This window comes from Diabrotica undecimpunctata, chromosome 5 (assembly GCF_040954645.1).
Source record: "Diabrotica undecimpunctata isolate CICGRU chromosome 5, icDiaUnde3, whole genome shotgun sequence".
Classification (NCBI taxonomy): Eukaryota; Metazoa; Arthropoda; class Insecta; order Coleoptera; family Chrysomelidae; genus Diabrotica; species Diabrotica undecimpunctata.
Window position 1 is genome coordinate 43,409,831 of NC_092807.1, and position 23,899 is coordinate 43,433,729.

General features: G+C 32.8%; 1 protein-coding gene across 1 annotated transcript in view; it reads right to left on the bottom strand.

Annotated features, from left to right (window-relative positions):
* Window positions 1-23,899, bottom strand: part of LOC140441282 (venom allergen 5 2-like) — a 218,236-nt gene that overhangs the window by 65,210 nt on the left and 129,127 nt on the right. The window lies entirely within an intron of this gene.

The window sequence follows — 23,899 nt, forward strand, 5'->3', positions numbered from 1 at the left end:
TAATAAAATTTAGAAAAGTAGTATTTAAGTTTTTATCTTAAAATTAGTAGACATTGCCAATATTGTTTTGCTAATAAACTATTTTTTCTAGACTGGAACCGAGCAACCTTATATATTCCTTTGATTATTTTCATCTAAAGCTGGGGATACACATGCCTGTAAAATGAGAAGAAGAAGAAGAAGTTTATTTATTCAAAAATAGGGAAAGCCCTAATATATACAAAATTATTCAATTTATAACATTAATACATAAGATAAAAATAACAATTACACTTAAGACGTAGTACCTAGACTTATTAAAAAATATAAAACAATAATATATAACATAAAACATGACTACAAAACAACTACCTAACTATTGGTGCTTTTAATATGGTTCATTAATTTGCTTTTAGATATTTGTATAGATGAACAACTTTTAACTGTTTGAGGAAGCTTATTAAAAAGATCAAAACCCTTAAACAACAAAGAGTTTCTTATAGCGTCCTTTTTGTTTTCACAATGTGTAAATTGCACTTACCTAGAGTAGGATAATACAATTCCGTGTAATAAACTCACAAAAGGGACCAAATTATTTAGAATTTTATAAATAAACACCATTGTAAGGTAAAAGACCCTTTGTTGAACTAAAACCCACTGCAGCATGCTAAGCATTGTTGCTATAGGTGTATATCTGTTTCCACCAATAATGATTCTCATTCCACGATTTTGTAATTTTTGCAACTGAGCCGATTGATTTAAATTGAAGAGAAAAATAACTGACGAGCAAAAATCGAAGTGAGGTTGAATAATTGCATTAAAAACTGTAATTTTAGTTTAAGTTGACAAATTTTTAGATATCCTTGAAAAAAAAGTATAATTTTTTTTTAATATTTAATTAAAATGGTCATTAAAAGACAATAAATTATCCAAATAAAAACCAAGGTACTTGATTGTTGTGATGATTTCTATTTTGTCATTGTCAATTTGAAGATTAATAGTATTTATATCAATATTTGAGTATTTGTATTTAGTTGTTATTATCATAGCCTTTGTTTTTAACACATTTAACTTTAGTTTGTTAATCTTTAAATATTTATTAACAGACTGCAATGCTGAATTTATTTCAGATACAGCATTTTCTAAGTTTGAATCAAAATATGCAAGTAGGGTGTCATCTACATACAAATTAACGAAATCACATTTAACAAATAAGTTTATATCATTTAAATACAATATAAACAAAAGGGGTCCAAGACACTACCTTGAGGTACCCCAATATTAACACTAATTGCAGAAGAAGTAATATCATCAATCCTCACTTGTTGCTTTCTATCCAATAAGTAATCTTTAAACCATTCAAGAACATTTCCTCCAATACCATAGCCTTCTAATTAAGTGAGAAGTTTATTATGATCAATAGTTTCAAACGCTCTTTTTAAATCAAGGAATTCTATAACTAAATAATTATCATTGTCCAAGGCCTAAATTTTCAAAGTGAAAGTTGCAGTGCAGTTTCGAAATAGCAGTGCATGAATACTTTTTACGAAAACCTGACTGAGTATTAATTAAGATTTCATTTTTATCAATGTGATCCATGACTTGATCATATACTACCAATTCTAATAATTTCTCAATAAGCGGAAGTATATTTATAGGTCTATATTCATAGAAAGTAACTTGCATACCAGCTGCTGGCATAAGCCTGTAACTGGGATGCAAAAAACACATCTGAAAGTAATTGGCATGCCAGCAGCTTGCATGCTTATATTGGCGAAAAAAGTAGGGGTAGATATTAAACATATCAGGAATCATGCCGGTTTTCATGTGGAAAGTATTAAAAAGTCATTTTTGAAGTTTTTGTAATTCTTAAAACAAAAATGGACGCATTCGGATTATATCAAACAACACGTATTAGGGCCACACATATTGTTAGAAATTTAATAATGAAACCCAAACGGAACTAAAAAAAAAAGAAAAAAATGGGTGAAAGATTAGATTAGTAGATTAAAAATTTACAGAGCAAGTGCTTGTTTGCTTAGAAAGATGAGAATTAAAGATGTAGAAGGTTGTAGAAACCATTTAAAAATGCTTCCTGAAAATTTTGATGAACTGCTTCGAAAAATTGAAAACAGAATACAAAAAAGTATTGATATGCAAGATGCGATCCCAGCCAGAACTAAGAGTTGGAAATTCTACAATTTATCCTTTATAGTAATACATTCATCCATTTTCTCTGATCACGTATTTAGGAGTGATCATGACCAATTTATGACAGCGTTGATTTAGAGGAATTTTATGTAGAGGCACTCTTATTCTCTGAATATACTAATAAATTGTATAGTCTTTTCATCCTCTTAATGAGACATGATAAGAAATCAATTGATTATTTTAATTATAACTTCAAAAAACAAAACACAACAGAGAAATTTCATCACTTTCAACATATCATGGCACAGCTACTGGATAATAGTAGCTGTCACGTGCGTTCACACATGCCTGTGCCAGTCTCAACGCATGCGCATTATATCAAACAGCACGCTACTGGCACGAAAAATTAAATTGCTTGCGGTTAACTAGCATGCCTGTCACTGGCACAATGGCATATCAGTACCTAGCAAGCACCAGGTGCTGTCCAGAAACTGGCAAGTGTGTACGGTAACTGGCTAGCTAATCACAAAGAATTTGATTTTTCTTGCCAGTAACATGTTGTGAGATGCAAGGCGCATGCGTGGGGAGTGCCACTGGCATTTGTGTGAAAGTGCGCTACCGGTGCGGACATGCCAGTAGCTAGCAGAGAATTGTCAGATTTGTTGTGTTGGTGGTAAAAATTAATCATTTTATTTTAAACTTGTGAATTTCAAAAATGTTTCATTGGGGTGATGATGAAAAAACCATCAAATTTATTGCTATATATATATATATATATATATATATATATATATATATATATATATATATATATATATATATATAGAGAGAATTGGAGTGTCTTTGGAATTCTATATCATCTCTATATAAAAATAAAATAAACTTTGAAAATTAAAGATATCGAGCACAGTTTTATTAATTAAATCTTGCCCAAGTACTTTCGCTCCCTAGAGCATCTTCAGGGATAATTCGTCAATTTTGGGCTATCCAACAATTGCAGAATGTCATACACATAAAACTAAACATAAAGTTGAACATAACACTACACTAAACAAGGACAAACAGTTTAAAATTTTTTAAAAAGTCGAAGAGTCCTTGTTTAGTGTAGTGTTATGGTCAACTTTATGTTTAGTTTTATGTGTATGACATTCTGCAATTGTTGGATAGCCCAAAATTGACGAAATACCCCTGAAGATGCTCTAGGGAGCGAAAGTACTTGGGCAAGATTTAATTAATAAAACTGTGCTCGATATCTGCCTTTAATTTTCAAAGTTCATTTATTCGAGCATTCAACCTTGTATCAAAAATAAAATAGCCCGTGACAATGCTTACACAAAAATTCAAGAGAAAATGGGTGAAGGTATTACTTTAAAGGAGATAAAGGCCATAATAAAAAATTTGAGATCTACTTACCATCAGAAACTAAATACAATAAAAAATTTAAAACTACAGGATCCGGAAAGGAAGATATTTATAAACTGAGTTTAATTTGGTTTGCAAAAATGACATTTTTGAATGACACATTTGTGTACAGAGATTCTACTTCCACTGAGGTTCGTACCTATTAACTATATATATATTTAGGGATTCTACAGTATTCACTGCCTTCCCTCGCTCAACCGTTTCCATCTCTCTCTGTTGTTCCATTCTCTATCGTTTAGTCCTCTCTTACTCATGGCGTCGTCTACTTCGTTCCTCCAGGATTTTCGGGGTCGTCCTCTTTTCCTTCTTCCTATGGGGCTCCATTCGGTTATTCTCTTTATCCATCTGCTGTCGCTAGTTCTTCTTACATGTCCATACCACTTTAGTCTTTTTTGTTCTATATATGTTAGTATGTCTGTTTCTATTGATGTTCTTTGCTTTATTTCGTCATTACTTCTCCTATCCATTCTTGTTACTCTGCAGCATCTTCGCAGGCATTCCATCTCTGTTGCTACTATCTTACTGCTGTTTTTCTTGTTTATGATCCAATTTTCAGCCCCATATGTCATAATACTTCGCACTAATGTTTTATAAATCTGCGTTTTTGTCTTCATATTTAGGTGTCTATCCCACCATACTGAGTTAAGTTGTCGGATTGCTGTTCTTGATTGTCCTAATCTTTGTGTAATTTCTTCCTCTGTTGTTGCCTTTTTCGTGATTATAAATCCCAGGTATTTGAATTTATCCTTTCCTTTGATTGTTACGTTGTCATCAATCTGTAGATCTTCTATGTCTTCTTCACTTGTAGATGGTATATTCTTCTTGTAGTTTCTTCATCATGTAGCTGAGGTCGTCTTGGTCTTGTGCAATCACTACTTGATCGTCTGCAAAACTTAACGTATATAGGTATTCGTTCCGTACCGGTACTCCCATGCCTTCGCATTTTCTTTTCCATGTAGTCAAGGCTTTCACTAAGTATATTTTGAATAGGGTTGGAGATGTGGAACAACCCTGCAGAAGCCCTTTTGTTGTGGTGAAGTCTCCTATGATTCTTGTTCCCATTTTAATGGACACTTTATTTTCTTTATACAGAGCTTTTGTAGCTTCTATGAGTTCCGTCTGTATTTCTAATTTGTACATTGCCTCCCATAGTTCTGACCTTGGTACAGAGTCATACGCCTTTCTCAGGTCCACAAGTGCCAAGTGTATATCTCTATTTTTTGCTTTTTTCTTTTCCAACAGTTGTTCCAGTGTGTATATGTGGTCTATGCATGATCTTCCTGCCGTGAAGCCTGTCTGATCCTCCCCAATTTTGCCTTTTATCGCTTGCTCTATCTTTTCTCGCAGTATCTTTTCATATAATCTTCCTATTGATGATATTACGCTTATTCCTCTGTAGTTTTCGCATCGTTTTCTATCTCCTTTCTTAAATATAGATGTCATATATGCCGTCGTCCATTCTTTTGGGAGCTGTTCTCCATTTATGGCTTTCTGAAATATCCATTGTATCATCCGGTGTAATTTTTTGATCCGTATTTTATAAGCTCAGGTGAGATGCCTCCAGGTCCCGGTGCTTTCTTATTTTTGATTGCTTTTATGACCATTCTCCTTTCCCTATCTGTTATTTCTATTTCTTGTTGTGGGAATCTGCTTCGTCTTCGCCTGTTTTCTTTTTCAATGAATTGTGGTCTTTGTTCTGTTAATAGTTCCTTGTAGTAGTCCTTCCATTCTTTGTCCTGTATATTTCCCAATTTAATTTTTTCTTTTGAGTTTTGTTTCAATCCTCTCAGTACTTTCCATGACTCCGAAGTTCTTGTACCTCCAATATATGTTTCAATATTTAAGCAGATTCTTTCCCATTCTTTATTCTTTTGCTGTGTTATTTGTTTTTTCACTTCTCTATCTTTTTCTCTATATTCTTTATAAACTTTATCGTTGTTTGTAGTCAGCCATTTTCTGTATAGTTGCTTTTTTTCTTCAACTATTCTTTTTGTTGGTTCATTTATTTCATAATAGTGCTGTTTATTTGTTATATGTTCTTTTTCCCCAAGGGCTTCGAATGCTGCTTGCTTTATACTCGCCTTTATATGCTCGTATATTTCTTTGATGTTGCCGTATCTAAATTCTATTAATTTTTGGTCTAGACGTTGTTGGTATAGTTCTCTTATTGATTGTTCTTGGAGTAGTTCTATATTGTATTGTTTTTCTCTTATAGTGTTCAACGGTTCTTTTGTGGTTCAACCTATTAACTATTCTATCCTTAAAAATTACTAAGTAAGTATACTGCTAAGGTTTTTAGAAAATTAAAACAAAATAGGCAAACAATGAAATTTTATTTAAAAATTATTATCAAAACTAATTGCAATACTAGGTTTCTAAAACTGTCAACCTGAGCCAAGTTTAAGTTAAATATTATGTTTATATGAGATTAAACAGTTATATTGTAATGACAATTACAAATTTTACCTAAAAATACTTAACGTTTCGATTTCCACTCCGGATATCGTTATCAAAACAAAATTAAAGAGAAATTTGTTAAAATATGAATCGAATCGAATCGAAATATGTAATTGGTATTACAACATAACTGTGACTAATCCCATATAAATAAAACATATAATTGCAATAGGCATTATAACATCTTCTAACCTATAATAGTGATCATACGATCTTGCCAAGGTAATGCTTCTGTTGAATCAAATGTTGTTCTGTTGAATGTAATGAACGCATCAGCATAAGAGTTTCGAATAGGTAAGGCTTCTTGAGATGAATAATTAATACGTGTTTTTGGTACATTTTGCACAGTAATTGGCTGACTACGACATGTGCCTGGAATCACTTCACCGAGTTAAATATCTTCATAGTCAATACATCTTTATGTTATGTATGCTCCAGAAGTTTTTCTCAACCAGCTGTGTAAAGAGCATGTCGCTAAAACGATAGTGTTCACTTTATCCGGCGAAAAGGATATACTAGCTTCAAAGAGTCCAAACCTTGAAACAAGAATGCCAAAAACATTTTCCACGATCCTCCTGGCTCTTGATAAACGATAATTAAAGACTTTTTCTCCTTGCGCTGGCTTTGTAGCAAATGGTTTCATAAGATAAGTTTTTAGTGGGAAAGCTGCATCTCCTACTATAACAAATCGGTCAGGAATGTCTAAAGCATTATTTACTAAAGCTTATACCAAACTTGATCTTCCATACTGGTCTATGCCAGCAATTGGCATGCCTGCTACTTTCCCAATTTACTGGCATGTATATATCCGGCTTAACAGGCATGTGTTGTGTATTCCCGGCTTTATTATCCGACTACTAGCTGACCCGGCGAACTTCCTACTGGCTTAGGATTAATAAATTTTTATATTAAGATCAAATTAAAGTTCAGTAAAAATTTAAAAAGGAGCTAATTTACGTGGCATCAAAGTACTATTTATGAATGGGTTGCACTTACTCGATTACTTTCATTAAAGCACCTTCCCCATTTATTTATCAATATTTTGGTAAACTGTATGTATTCATTGACTGGTTTCTTTCGATATATAAGCATTTTCCCTACTTTTCTTTGTCTTCCATATTTTATATACAGCTACAACAATGCTGCATCAGCAATGGAGGGCATAAAAATTACTGCGAAGAAAGCTCTGTGTGTTATAAATTTACAAAATTACTAGCGGACCAACTCGACATCGAGTTTTTTAAATGAAATTTTTATTTTGCGAGAAAAATATACAATGTATACAATGACCGGAAGTAAAAATATTTTTATCAATAACTCAAAAACTATAAATGATAATTTCGTGAACTTACATTTTTGAACTCTACGTTGAATTCTCTATTGATTTGACTAATAAAAACGAAACCGGAAGTCGACCTCAAAACCGGAATGCAACTTTTAGTTCATCAAATGTCGACATGGATATCATTTAGCAGTTAATTTTGCATGCTGATCACGAATCCGGTGTCAGATTTGCTCTATCTTGACGTTTTATGCGCGTTTCTGGTCACTTCCGGTGTCGGAACGCAACCGGAAGTACATATTTAGATTCGTCTCGACGAGACCTTTCGATCCATATATACATTGTGGGGTCTAAAACTTAAAGTAAATTTTAACTTCCGGTCATCTCAAAACCGGAAGTGAATTTTTGTACCAAAAGTATATCTTGACAATCTCATACGTAATACTAATAATATTCCGAAAAAATATTTTAATTATCTAATATGGTTTTTGAGTAAAGTGGTGGACAAGAAAAGGGCTTAGCGTTTTAGTATATAAGATCTTAACGTTTTAAAAACAAATGATGTAGAAAAAAAAACGTCGATGTCGAAAAAGTCTTTTATTTGGATAATAATCTGACAATGGCTTCGAACATTTTTTTACAAAGGAAATATGACAATCTTTTTCAATAAACTGACTTGTGAGGAATCCGGAGAATTTTTAAAATTTTGAAGAATGTCACGCATAGATTTTGAATTTTTGCTTCAGAAAATTGAGCCCATGATAAAAAAACAGACTAAAGTAAGAATTCCAATACCACCAAAAATACGCGTGGCAATAACATTACGATATTTGGCTACTGGGGACAGTTACCAAAGTTTGCATTATTTATTTAAAGTATCATCTCTAGCAATTTCGCTGAGTGTGTCGGAAGTTTGTAAAGCAATTATTATCGTTTTAACCCTTAACTACCATGGCCAAAAATAGTAACATTTATACCATGGCAGGGTCAAATTTGACCCCCCATTGTTTTTTGTATCAAAAAATATTCTTTTTTTAACTTGTTTTATTTTAAATTATTTTGTTTACAGCTACTTTTACATTTATATAAAAATAAACGAATTTGGTTAATTAGATATAACTTTATTTAAAAAAAAACTTTTGTATTCAGTCAAATTAACATAGCTATCCACTTTCTCGAATTATAAGAAAAATAATAACAATGTGCAGTTTTTTTTATATCCAATGGTGAAATCTAGGTATCATAGCTCCTACCTAAAATAAAAAAAAATCGATTTAGATTTCGTATCTCAAAAATGACAAGCATGATTTTACCTTAATTTTCAACACAGCTTATGCATAACGTCTGTATGCGGGAATGAATTTTGCAAATAAATTCTCGACATTTATCGCACGATGAGCTTTCTTTCTTTTGGTTTTTGGAATATGGACATATTTTACACCTTCCCCTCTTTTTTTGTCGTTGTGGCTCTGGATTTGCGGCAGGCATTGGTTCCTGAAGTCCGGAAAGTTTAAAAATGGCACTACGAATTTCTCTCGGTAAACAAGTTTGCTGAGCTCTACGAGTTAAATGGGCCTTAATAAGTTCCTGACCTAAAATGGTTAAAAACAATCTTCTTTCCATTATTTGATTTTGCTGAACTCCATTAAAAATTACGTTAGCATTTAATCCTGCAATGTCCAAAATGCGAAACCATATTACTTGAGGCCATCTACAAGTTCTTCTGCCAGTTTTATAGCATGCACATTTCTTATCCAATGAATCCACCCCACCTTTTGTCTCGTTGTAAAAATTTATAATCTCTGGCTTTCCATTAACCATTGTATTGGAATGATGCATAGTTGACACTAACAACACTGCACGATTTTTCTTAGGAACAAAAGATACAAGGCTCTCGCTTCCTGTAAAACCAAATAAGGCAGAATTAGGTGGCCTGTTTTTTTGGGGTTGAAATTTAGCAGGAACCTCTCTTTTATTTCTTTTTAGAGTTCCAACATATGAAATTTTATGGCTTCTCAGTTCTTTTATGAGCTCAATGGACGAAAACCAGTTATCTGCTGTTATATTTCTATTTGTACCAGAAATTGGTGGAATAAGTGTCAAAACATCTAGAGTGGGGATGGATAACTTTTTTGGATTTGCTCTGCGTGTATCTTTTCCAGTACATATAAAACCATTTAGCAAATAATGTGTCTTAGAGTCTACTAAACACTGCATTTTCAGACCGTATTTGTCTGGCTTATGTTTGAGATACATCCTGAATTGGCACCTTCCTCTAAATGCAATAAGCATTTCATCTATTGTAAAATATTCACCACAGCTATAATTGTACTGGCAATTAATTATAAACATATTAAAAATATTGGATATAGTTGCCAGTTTATCTCCGTGCGCAATACGTTCTTGTCTAGTAGCTGGGTCGTTAAAACAAAGGCTTCCAAGCAAAACATAAAATGGGTTTAGTGACATGGTTGCTCGAAATATATCACGGCCAGTACCATTTGTACCAAATAAAGACCTTAAATCTTCATTATTGTATTTAAATACCCCAGATAAATATAATAAGCCTAAGAAGGCCTTTAATTCAATTATGTCAAGATGATTGGTATATTGACACGATAAATTGTGTAAATTATATTTAGAAGCCATATTAGTTATTCGTTCATTGGTTTTCTCAAGAACTTCTTGCAATATATCGTGGCTAATAATACATTCCCAAGCATCAACTGGTTTCTCTGGCATACTAGCTCGAGCTTTTCCAATAACACCAGGTAAATGACTAATTAAATTATGCTTACGTGTACGAGAAAAGGTGGGAGAAGTTTTAGACCACTTGTACCTATTTTTGCCATAAAACACATCCCTTGAGTCAGCTATATCACTTTCTTCACCCGAATATTCACTACCAGTTTCGGAATTATTAATTTGCCAATTTTTTTCGTCATCATCGTCCCATTCTTTCGGTAGCGAAACTTGGCATTAAAAATGCGGGGGGTCAATTTTGACCCCGCCATGGTACTTAAGAGTTAAAGGACCAAATTTAAATTTAAAGGACAAACGGCATCAGCTACACTGTGCTTTTTTCATGGTCTTTATGTGAAGAATCCCAAAACAACCTCTTATTAACATATAGCTCTAAAAACTTTATCACTTGGTCATTGCTCCACTCAACCATAGTTAAAGAAAAATTTACCAACCAATAAACAAGCACCGACAAGACAGAGAACAGCATCTAAACAGTCACTGTCACTACCATTGCAAGTCCGTGATTTCCACGAAAAACCGCCAACCGAGTAATGGCAGCGCGAGCGACGTATTTACATACTCAAGCTGCCAACTTTCCTGCTCAATTCCCTGCTTACTGCCGCGGAAGTGAGCTGCATGTAAAGGGGGTAAAAGATCAATAAGCATGAATTACTCAAAAAAATCTTTAATGTTGACAAAATATAGAAAATACTGACTTTACCTTAACAAAAAAATTCCAACGAAAATGATACATTTTATAAGTTTTTTTTTTTAATATTTACAATAACTATTAGTAGAATACAATAATATTTCACTATGTATTGTAAGGTCGATGCAAAAAATAGAATTAATGTAGTTTTCAACAAATTCAAACTCACTAATTCTGCTGTGAAATCTTTGACAAATCTCTGCGATAACAACGAACAGCTATTACAAAAGAAAGCTGTTTGTGAGTTTGGGCAATAAAAAAACGTCAAGACTTCATTGTAGTCCAAAACACATCATTTTTGTATTTTCTCGTGTGCCTAGTGTAACACTAAATGAAATAACTCAATTGTCTGCCCGCTCTATCTCCTCGCAATCAGTAGCGTACTTTTAAGAAATTTACGAGGAAATATTGTTTCGTTTACACCAAAAATAAATATTTTTTCTTATGTAAAATTTTATATACATCAAAGAGATATACACAAGCTTTATAACTTGTTATATTAATGAAAATATACCACAAATTATAAAATAAATTATTTATTAGTCATTTCTTCTTACACATCGTAAACTGATTTCAAAATATAGTTTGTTATCTAAAGAAACTAACATATGATAAAAGCGAAAATTTCACATAAAAATATATTTCACGGATTTGCGACTGTTTTGGATTACCTCTAGACACTCGAAAACCAGTCGTCTGGTAATAAAAATATCTTCTTCTTATGGTGCCCTATCCAATTGGTGGATGTTGGCGACAATTCTGGCATACTCCTCTCGTTCTTGTGTGGCTCTAAAGAGTGCATGGGCATCGATGTTTGTCCAATCCCTTATGTTTTTAAGCCATGAGTATTTCTTTCTTCCGATGCCCCGTTTTCCTTCTATCTTCTCTTCCATAATAAGCTTTAAGAACTGGTACTTGAAATTTCGAAATATATGATCCAGATAAGCAGTTTTTCTTCTTTTTATTATTGGCAGCAATTCTCCTTCTGTGCCCATTCGATTTAATACTTCGACATTTGTTGTGTGATCTGTCCAGGGAATTTTAAGTAGTCTTCTAAATACCCACATTTCAAAGACCTCCAATCGGTTCATCACATTGGCCTTTATGGTCCAGGTTTCTAGACCATATAGCAGTATGGAGTAAATGTAACATTTTACAAAGCGATATCGAAGCGTTAAGTTAAGGCTGCTGTTGCTTAGCAAGGTTCTCATATTAGTAAACGCTGTTCTGGCTTCCTCAAACCTGCTACGTATCTCTATGTCTGGATCTAGATCTTCAGTTATCCAACTACCGAGATATCTGAACTTGGGGATATTTTGGATGTTCTTATTGTTTACTCTTACATTTAATTGCATATTTCGTGTTCTGCTAACCACCATTACCTTCGTCTTGTCTATGGTAATCTTCAAGCCCAGTCGTTCGCCTTCAGTGTTTATTCTAGCTATTAGTCGTTGTAGCACTTCTTGGCTATCAGCTATATAGCTATTAGCTATAGTGAAGATTACTAATATGAAGTCTGTCCGTTGATTTTGATTCCATCTTCAGTGTCACTTAAGGCTCTATCGAAAATCGTTTCAGAGTAAAGATTTAAAAGGAGGGGCCACAAAACACAACCCTGTCGTACATTTTTTTCGATTGAGAAATATGATGTAGATTCCAGTCCTACTCTCACAGATGCTACTTGATTCATATAAAGGTTCTTTATGATTTTAAGGTCATTCTGATCTATCGAACTTTCCTGGAGCATTCTTACTAATTCTGAATAATTAGCACAATCGAACGCTTTCTGGTAATCTATAAAGCATAGGAAGACATCTTTTTGCTGATCTCTGCATTTCTGAAGTAGGACAGTTAAGCTATAAAGTGCTTCTCTTGTGCCAAATCCTTGTCTGAAACCGAACTGTGTGGTTGTTTCTTTGTCTCTTTCACATCTATTGCATATTCTTGTGTGAATTATCGTTAAGAAGAGTTTTAGGACCTGGCTCAATAAGCTGATCATTCGGAATTGGTCGCAACTATTTGCGTTTGGCTTTTTTGGGAATGGTATAAAGGTTGATTGAAGCCAATCCTGTGGTATTTGACCGGACCCATAAATGTCATTAAAAATATCTACCAAGGCGTCTGTATTGTCTTCACTCAACATTGTTAGAACCTCTATGTATATGTCGTCTGGGCCTGGTGCTTTTCCTCATTTGCTCTGTTTGATTGCCCTTACAACTTCTGACTTCAATATTTTGGGGGAGGGTTTACTTTTATATTCACTTTCAGAGTTTCTTCTAGTGTTGTCTGAGTATAGTTGCTGTGTATAGTTTCTCCAATGTTGAAGTAGATCCTTGGGATCAGTAATTAATTTGTCCTCACAATACTGTTAAAAGTGCAAGGTTTTGTATGACCTGTCACTTCTTTAACAAGTTTATATATGTTAAAGTGGTCATGTTTTCTTCCAATTACATTATTTCTGCACACCTGTCTAGCAACCACTGTTCTTTAGCTTTGCGACACTCTTTTCGTATTTGTCGTTTAATCTGCTGATGTTTGATTCGGTCTTTGTTTTTAAATGATCTATGGTCGTCTATCATTAATGATATTTCGTGATTCATCCAATTCTTCTTTTGTACTTTTGGGAAGCGATCAGAGACTTGGTGGTGGTTACGATAGCTTTTTTAATACAATTCCATTTGTTTTCTATACTAACCGGTTGTTTAGATCTTGCCGTGATAACCGCTATTGCCTTATTTAATTTTTCTGTGAGTTATAGTTTAACATTAGGTTGTTTTAAGCTGTTTATATCAATTTTCTTTATGGATTTTCTTTTAATTCTCTTAAGCTTAATTTTTAATTTTCCTACTACGGGATTGTGATCAGATCCGATATCTGTTCCAGGGTATGTTTTTACTCCTTGCAATCCATTTCTGTATTTATGATTAATCAATAAAAAATCAATTTTATTTCTTACGATGTTGTCATGCGTATGTTGCGGAGACTACCAGGTGTAGAGTCTCCGAGGTGGCGGTTTGTACCAGGTATTCGCAATAACTAATTTTTCTTCTTGACAGAACTGGGTTAGTATATCACCTCTCTCGTTTCGATCTCTTAAGCCAAAGTCACCCACGACATCTTCAAGACGTCCTCGCCCTAACTTCGCACTGAAATCTCCCATGATTGTAAGTGTCTGGTTCTTCTTGATCAGTTTCATTAACTCCTTAATCTCTCTCTACAATTGTGTAACTTCATTTTCAGGCTTGTCCAAGGTTGGTGCATAGATTAGTATAATGTTAAGGTCAACGGGATCGGCTTGAAGTTGTAGTTGTGCTGCCCTATCTGAGTATGCCATGAAGTTCCTTATTGATTTGTTTGAGGCTGTCTTAAATAAAAATTCAACTCCGTTATAATGATGGGGTAGGTTATTTCCTAAGTAATATAGTGTCGTTTTTTCTTTAGTACATTTACCACTGTTAGGCCATCTGATTTCACTAAGTCCTATGATGTCTAGGTCGCATCGTTCCATTTCTTGTATTATGTTGTCTAGTTTACCGGCGGTGTAAAGACTTTTAACGTTCCAAGTACCCAGTTTTAGCTTTGGGGTTTTTCCCACTTTTCCAATGAAAATATGAAGCAAGTTATTTCTAAATTGATTAAAAAAAATCCTTTTCTATCTTTGTTTACAGTATTAATAAGAAGTTATTTACTTTAAATCCTTTTAATACAATTCATGTGCACTGCACATTTTACGCGGAAATATTTATTTAACTTATTTTTTTATTATTTAACCTTTTTTGCCCAACATTAAAGACAGTTCTATGTTAATTAACAAGGTTATGAAAAGATTAAGATTTTTGAAACGTACTTTTATTTTATATTTACCTGCAAAATATTTGTTACAATCAGATTAATTACAGTATATTCAAAGTAGATATTCAAGGTACTAAAATATCGCTTTTAATTTTTATTCGGAGTAAACTATACTATTGAAATGATATTTATTTAACTGTTGTCTTTATTCAGTTTATAATGTCTTTATTAAAAGGTTCTTATTTTAATTTATTAAAAAGCACGATAACTTATAATTTATTTAACTACTCAATAATACATAATTTATTTTATACGAACGGTACAATTAAAATCGCGGGCGCGAGTCTTCAGATTTAACTGTCCCTTCCAAATAAAATGTCCTGTTAATATATGCCAGTGCGGTTAGCTAGAACCATCGGCAGCCTTCTCGACTAGCGGCGAAATTATAACGGTAAAGGCAAACGGGTATTTTCACATCGGTTCGACCGTTTTTCTGGAAGGTCCCTACAGGTAAATAGAAGCCTCTCGTAAAATCTAAAACATAAACATGCGAATAAAAACATGTTTACAGGTTAAAACTATGACTACTATGAGTATTTACTCACGCTACATCTATCAATCTCTTATCACAATCAGTTTCAGTATCCCCAGCTTACATCTTTACATTCATCTCCTACTTCCTTTTCTTTCTTTTTCTTTTATTTCTTTTTCCTCGATTCATCTTCCACAAATTTCAAACCAACTTTTATCTATATCTACTTCATACAAGGAAACAATTAAGTAATAACATTCTTTTTACCGCCTTTAAAATGATTTAATAATTTCAACTACCTAACTTAAATTTTGCCTTACCCTGGTATACCAAATTTATTTTACATCACAGTCACTCATTGTTTTACATTCTACCACCTTTTTAAAATACCAAAAATTGCTATTGATCTTACTACACACAAAACACAATTCTTCACTAAAAATTGCCTATTCACAAACTTAAGCACAATGACTTTTGCTCCTACTACATCATTCCACTTGACATTGATGGGTACTAACTGATTTTTCATACCATCTTTATATCAGTTAGCCCAAGACTCCAGAACAGATCAGAGGTAATGTAAGTCGAAAAAACCTCACCAGCTACAGGGGGTCATGTAAGATGCCCCCATTTTCAGTATTTTAATAATCAATAAGTTAAGTCTATTGCATTTACCTTGATAAAAACCATGAGGATTATATTTTAATACGGATGTCCTTCGAAAGTTTTTTTAAGTGGCCATACAATGTTTTTTAACAACTTTTTATGTTGTTAAAGTTGTTATGTTATGGTGTTATTTCTATATATTTAAATTTTAACTTGTGTTTTTTAATATTGGTATTTTTACTCTCTCTTTTAGTTAACTGATGATGGAATGATTTAATTCCGAAAAGATCTTCTTAAAATAAAAATTTAAGCTTGTAATAAGCAATTTTTTTATACCTTAATACACACGAACACCACGTGCTTTGTATTCAACAGGTATACTAGCCACTCCTGGATATCTCCACTTCATGGTTTGTTCCAGTTTCACTTTTAATAAACAAAAATATATATTTGACAACCTAAGAAGAACCACCGAATATTTCAAATACAAATAAGAATTTCTTATCTTTTTTGTTTTTGCACCGGCTTAATTACTTTGTTATAGTTTTGATACAGGACCGCATTCAGATCTAATGACTAGTTTCAAAGTTTATTTAAATGAATGATATTAATTCCGAATTAGCTCAGGAAATGAGCTGTATTTTACCACCAACACTTTAAAAATCTTACTCATCAGTAACCAGTACTCTTAATTTTCCATCCAGAAAACAAGCTATTGTATTTAGTTCACTAGAAAATGTAAAATTAGAAGATTGCATTGTATCACTAGGATCAGTTATTTCTTCAAAAGATGTATTGTTCTCTTCACGTATAGCTAACAACCTGATTTGTATATATTTATCTAAGGAAGAATTAGTTGACAAATTTATCAATGTTTATCAAGGAAAAATCATAGTAAACAATCAAATAATACAAGGAAGAAGATTAATTACTCCTAGTGAACAACTAATATTATCCAATGTATGTCCAACAATTTCACATAATATTCTAGAATCAGAACTACAGAAACTGGGTTTTAAACTTATGTCTCCCTTACCATTCCTTAGAATTGGCACATCTCGTCAAGAATTTCAACACGTACTAATAGACAGGTAAATATTTCACCTTTATTGGACATAATAATTCCTGAATCCTTGTTAATTTGTCATATTTGTCATGACAATACAAACTATAGAATTTTTATGTCTGTAGACCAACATTCCTGTTATATTTTTAAAAAGATTGACCATATCGCCTCAAACTGTCATCAAAAAAATAATAACTCCAGTTCGATAATAAATAACACAGTGACTACAGCAGACATTATAACCGACGTAACACAACACTCAGCACAAATCCATTCAGAACCAAATTATTTGGTACAAGACATTTAATCTAAACAATACAAAAATAAAGATGTAGATGTAAATAAACCAAGGCCAAAAAACGATAACCCGATTACAAACGAAGGTATAAACGTTAATGAAACAGGATCAGAAACTAATGAATCATTGATCACCTCATTAACTAGCACAGAACCTACACTACAAACATAGAGCAAAAGAGCTTTCTCCGAAACAGTTACACCACCTGAAACTCCTAAATGCTTTATACGGCCTGCTAACGATACACGTTCAAAAAAGAAGAAAACTATCCCAACAATCGATCCTATTGATCTACAGAAATTGATGCAGACAACAAAAGTATTTTTTGAAGACGACACAAACGAAAGTGTTCTTAATTACCAAGAAACGATACACTTTTTTGAAGACGAATATAATTCACCCGACACATTGAGTGTTGCTCAAACTTTTACAAAAGATATTGAGGGGTTACTAAAATTATCATCTACCCTCTGGAATCAGACAGCAAATCTCAGAGTTGAAGGTGAACACACTGACTATGTGAAAATCATGCGCGGAGTGAGGCAAGGCTGTATTTTGTCTCCTTTAATCTTCAATCTGTACTCTGAAAGAATATTTATCGAAGCTTTGCACGAAACTAAAAAAGGTATACGACTAAATGGTTACCGGCTAAACAACATCAGATATGCAGATGACACCATAGTATTTGCGGACACTTTAGAAGACCTACAAGTTCTTATGAACAAAATCACGTATTACAGTCAACAATATGGACTCAATATAAACGTTAAGAAGACAAAGCTTATGATAATTAGCAAGAAAAGGATAACAGAAAGTCAACTCTACGTCAACCAATATCCTGTAGAAAGAGTGATACACTACAACTACCTCGGCACCATAATAAATGAAGAATGGGCCAACAACCAGGAGATTAGAGCATGCATCGGAAAAGCTAGATACACCTTCAATCGGATGGGGGCCTTCTTAAAGAGTCACAACCGCTCTCTTGATATAAAAGTAAGAATGCTGCGATGCTACGTCTTCTCTGTCCTTTTTCTATATCGAAGAATGCTTAAGATCCCGTGGACTGACCGAGTGACAAATGAGGAGGTCCTCAAAAGAATGAATAAGAACCGAGAGGTACTGACCACCATCAAATCTCGAAAGTTACAGTTCTTCGTACATATTATGCGAAATTAATACAGATATGTTCTCCTTCAAGCCGTCCTGCAAGGAAAAATATTTGGAAAAGGAGGTTCAGGAAGAACAAGAACATCTTGGTCAAAGAACCTCAGAATCTGGTTCAATACAACATCTGTGCAGCTTTTCCTGATAAGATAAATATTGCAATGATGGTCGCCAACATTCGTAGCGGATAGGCACATCAAGAAGAAGAACCCTCTGTTCAATGAAAAAATAATGAAAACACGTTGCACAAAGATTAAGCGCAAAATATACAAATTGCTGGATACAAATTCCTCCTCTGAATTAGACAGTGATTAAGTACAAGAATAAAAATTAACACAGAACAAAAATGTCAATTCTTCAGTGGAACATAAACGGTTATTACACAAAACTAGAAATGTTTAAATTAATAATTTCTAAACACTCACCTTCAATAATATGTCTCCAAGAAACGAATTTTACTGACCAAAAATTAGCAAAATAAAGGAATTTACAGGTTATCATAAAAACAGACATAATTTTAAAAAAGCCAGTGGAATCCAGACAAATACCTTTAGAGACCAACCTTGTAGCAGTAGCAGTAACCATAAAAACTCCATTATATATATATAAATATATATATATATATATATATATATATATATATATATATATATATATATATATATATTGTTATGATTGTTTATTTTGACTTTAATCTTAGTTTATTGAACCAATAAAAAATATAACTTATTTGTTATCAAAAGTAAAATAAACTCCTTATATTACCTGTGTTCGATGGATTCAAAGATTTTCTAGTTGTCTTTTATCGGGATAGAGAAAAAGGATAAGAATAAAAAATATATAATATTACAAAAATTTACGTTTCTTTATTTTATATGAACGAATAAAACAATTATCAAATTCTGTCGTTATCTTATCAATCAGCATACAAGAAAATAAATCAAATTTTTATAATAATAAGATTTTAAATCTACATACATTTATATTAAGTTAAAACCAATTTTACTTAAATTTTTCTTTACTTGAAACAAGAAGCAACAAAACTTTAAACTTTTAATTAGCCTAAGAAAACCTCTTCTTAAATTTGAATGCTAATGACCATGATGTCAAACCGATCCTTCACAGATATAAAATTCAATTGTACAAAACACTTACAGCTTATTTTCTTATTGAGTTGTATGTTGGAACATACCCAGAAAATCCAGTCTCTTCAACGATGTGATCTCTCCTTTTTGGCATCTAGGCTCCTTCCTAACGTCTCTGCAAACCTGCTGCACTAACCAAAAAACACCTGATGCACTTCTCCAAAAACTCAACTACTTATTAATGACACAAGGACCTCCTTTTGTCAACTTGATGCCGTAAAACTACTTTTACAAATCTTCACAAAATGCCAACGGTAGATACAAGGACCTCTTTCAATCTACTTGCTATCTCCTTCTGCAAAACTATTCAATTCTTTCACAATGCCGGTATCCAACTCACGAACCACACTCTATCTTGAGACAAACGACTGTTTCCTTCGATGACCAAATTATAACTGATTTATCCGGTTCTCATGATCGGCTCACAAATTCCCATTTAAAAAACGACCGTCCAATCAAAAGCTCAAATTGTGTTTACCATGATTTTGGAAAAGCCTGATTTCGGTTTCAGAGAAAAACTAAATAGCTTACTTTAAAATTGGTTTTGTCAATACACAATTTATACATATTTCAAAAGATTAGAATATGGTCATTTAATACTCGATTATACAAACAATGAAAAGATTAACTTACAGATAAAATGTCTTCTAATTCTAAACAAAGGATTTTTTGATAATTTTGTTTGAAACGGAAAAAGGTCGAAAAAGGCCAAACAAATTTCTATTCTTATCTACACTAAATCTTATCTTAAATTACTATATACAATTTGTTTATATTGATATCTTAAAATTTTATTTCGATGGATTTTTTTATTTATTTTTCTTTGGTTGGGAAAGAAGAAACATAACAATATATATATATATATATATATATATATATATATATATATATATATATATTATATATATTATATATATATATATATATATATATATATATATTTATGTATGTATGTAAAAGAATAAATCTTCTTCGACAAATTCGTTAAACTTCCCGTGCTCGAGGGAACTATATATATATATATATATATATATATATATATATATATATATATATATATATATATATATATATAGTTTTTATATTAATACACCTTTTATAAAGGAATTTTTTTCAGAAAACAAATTTTGTGATTTATGGTATACAGCCAGCTACAGGAATTCATTTTCCTTATGGATATTTATTATAATTTTTCTTCAAATGGATCTGTCTTGTCACATCGTTGTTGTTAGTCGTCTGAGGATTTTCTCCATTTTGCACTAAAGACTGAATGACGTTAAAGACGAATAAGAAAGCCAGTGTATTTCCAAGAAGCCGGTGCCTCGTGCCACAGTTAATTAAATATCTTGTACATATATTTAATAGGAAAATGATTTACAGATACTAAGATCTTTTTTGAACTGCTCCATTAACCCCTTCTGGATTATTGGGTATCGGGTTACTTAAAACAAAAAGTTTATCAGCTGAGAGAATAATTTCAGGAGCGTGCCAGAACGTTTCACCAGCTGTGATAAGGATTTTATGTGAATTTGCTAATTTGCCAAAATGTATTGCACAAGGGGAAGGATTTATGGAGCTATTAGTGGAATAAGTGAAAATTTAATTTGCATTTTTTTTGTTATTTTTATTATGTTATACACTAAACTTACTGCTTCAGTCATCTGAGTCGGAAATGCCAATGAACCTTTAAAAAACATACAAACAAGCTGAATTTTGCTGAGATTGTCAATTCTGGTAACCAAAAAAGTTATGTAAAAAACTCCAAAAACGTTTAAAACTGCTTCTTTTCAATTACACAAGTCCGTTTTGCAAAACTACACAATTTCAGCTATAAATTCCATCCAATGCCGTCTTCGTGGAGTCATTTGCCGTGACGGGAAACTGTTTATATTGTAAAAGTTTAAATTATGCGGTTTTTAGGCATATTTAAAATGACTTATATTATAGTGTATTATATGCCTCAATTATTGTTTGTATTTTGAGAACGATATCCGAAGTGGAAATTGAAACATCAATAAGCCTCATATTTGTTGCCAAAACTCAAATTTCATGTTATAGGTATTGAAGACTAGGCTCTAACAATGGAAATTGCGCTACGACCGGTCAATAAAAGTGATAAATTTTGTTGATCTCATGAGAATCATAAAAAATGAAAAACTAGCGCAAGGTTTATTTGTTTAATACCTTTATAAAAACTGACTTCATATACAACAAAATAAAAAAATTGCTTAAGAAAGTTGCACTCTTTACCTTTAAAACGCATTTTGATTTTTATCGACAGTCTGATCAAAAATATCCAATTTTTACCGTCGAGTTGATACAAATTTTATTTAAAATAATAATTGATTTCGCGCGCGTAACTGACATTCAAAATCGTACAGATTCTTGATAAATAAATTTTTTCCGCCACCCGGGAAGACAGGGGTAGGAGTGGTAAACTTTTTTGCATCTTTGTTGGGGTCACAAAATTGATATTCTCAACAAAGTTCAGCTTGTTGTCATTTGTGTTTATTTGTTTATTTCCAATATAAACGCCTATGCATTCATTATGTATTTAAATTGCAAAATAATTAGAAAACCTTAAAAAATAGAGAGATTATCATCTGTCATCTTGTTATTGAACACTAATTTTTGCTATTACAAATGTTTTACCCCAAGACAGGGGTAGGAGTGGTAAACTTTTTTGCATCTTTGTTGGGGTCACAAAATTGATATTCTCAACAAAGTTCAGCTTGTTGTCATTTGTGTTTATTTGTTTATTTCCAATATAAACGCCTATGCATTCATTATGTATTTAAATTGCAAAATAATTAGAAAACCTTAAAAAATAGAGAGATTATCATCTGTCATCTTGTTATTGAACACTAATTTTTGCTATTACAAATGTATTACAACAATGTGTATGGAATTAGGAATCTGTATCTAAATATCTATGGATCTATGATAAATTGGTTTTAGTTTTTATGACATTTTCAAAAGATGTTTTAAAAACTATTTGCATTATTAGGTTGTATGCCTATAAATAAATAATATTCGGTGCCGAGCGTTTTACCCCCTTTTTGAAACGCCCTTGTTCGAAAAGACAATCTCTTTTTTACAACTTGCCACATCACTCCGAATCCACTTTTCTTGTTCACTTTTATAACTTGCTTGTCGTTGTTTCGTCATTTTTCCTTTGAGCTTTCAATTTTCGCCGCCCGCACCCTTTCACCCTTTAAATAATTTCTATTTCAGCCCCTTTTCATTTGTCTCTTTACTCGTTATCACACAGACTGTATAAACGATAACATATAGTGTAAAAAAGGCACGGCTTTTTATTACCTATTATTCGTTAAGAAAAAGATTGAACCTTTTTGTTTTGAGATACAGTTATTAGAAAAATGTCTTACAAAAAAGTTTTCATCTATATATGTAGAGTTTGGGAACATTTTTTAATATAAAATGATGCCTATTTAATTTATATACAATGGTTATTATCATAAAAAATATTTCACTCTTTTGTAAGTTTGTAAGACGCTATTAGCATTATACCATATGGCTCACACTCCCTTTAAGAGGAAAATTCACTCTCAAAAGGATTGAGCTCTGGTGGGACTCTTTCCGTGTTATCGAGCCCTAGGTGACTTGGTTTGCTTGAGTATCTCCCAAAAATTTTCGTACACATCTGGACGTCGCGAGGAGTACAGCTTTCTGCATGGCCTTATAAAGATGTTCATTTAGACCCAGCTGTTTGATGTTCACTAGGAGGTTTTTGGGAATAACGCCAGTAGTAGATAGAATAATAGGTACTGTCTGGGTACTTTCCATTCTCCATTGTCTCCTGATTTGTATTTCTAGATCTCTATACTTGGCGATCTTTTCGTTGTATTTAACACGCAAATTATTGGTGTTAGGTATCGCCACATCAATAAGTGTTGTTTACCTGGTAAGTTTATTAACTAGTATGAGATCCGGTCTATTATGTGCCACTGGTTGGTCTGTGAGCACAGTGCGGTCCCAGTATAGCTTGTAGTTGTCATTTTCAAGCATTCTGTCAGGTACATATTGATAATAAGGTAGATGATCGGTTTGGAGAAGTCCCAATTTGTCAGCTAGTTCTTGGTGGATAATTTTCCTACTGAGTCATGGTGTTCTTTGTAATCAGTTCCGACAAACGCCTGGCAGCCCCCGGTAAGATGTTGGATGGTTTCTTGGGCTTGGCATCCATATCGGCATTTGTCATTTTGGACTTGAGGATCTTTAACAATATATTTCAGGTAATTTTTAGTGGGAATAACCTGATCCTGAATGGCAAATAGAAAGCCCTCAGTCTCGGGAAACATCTTTCCTGATGTCAATCAATAGTTCGACGCTGTATTGTCGACATATTCTTGGCTGATCTCATTGAGATGTCGCCCATGCAGAGGTTTACTCATCCAGGTGCGCATTTTTTCTTGCTTAGTCAGATGGTTTATGCGCCTTTCTTGTTCCCTCAGGTTTAGCGGCGTTGTATCATCTACTGCGCAAATTGCTCGATGTAAGGTAGATGTTTCAGCCTGCACCTGAAAA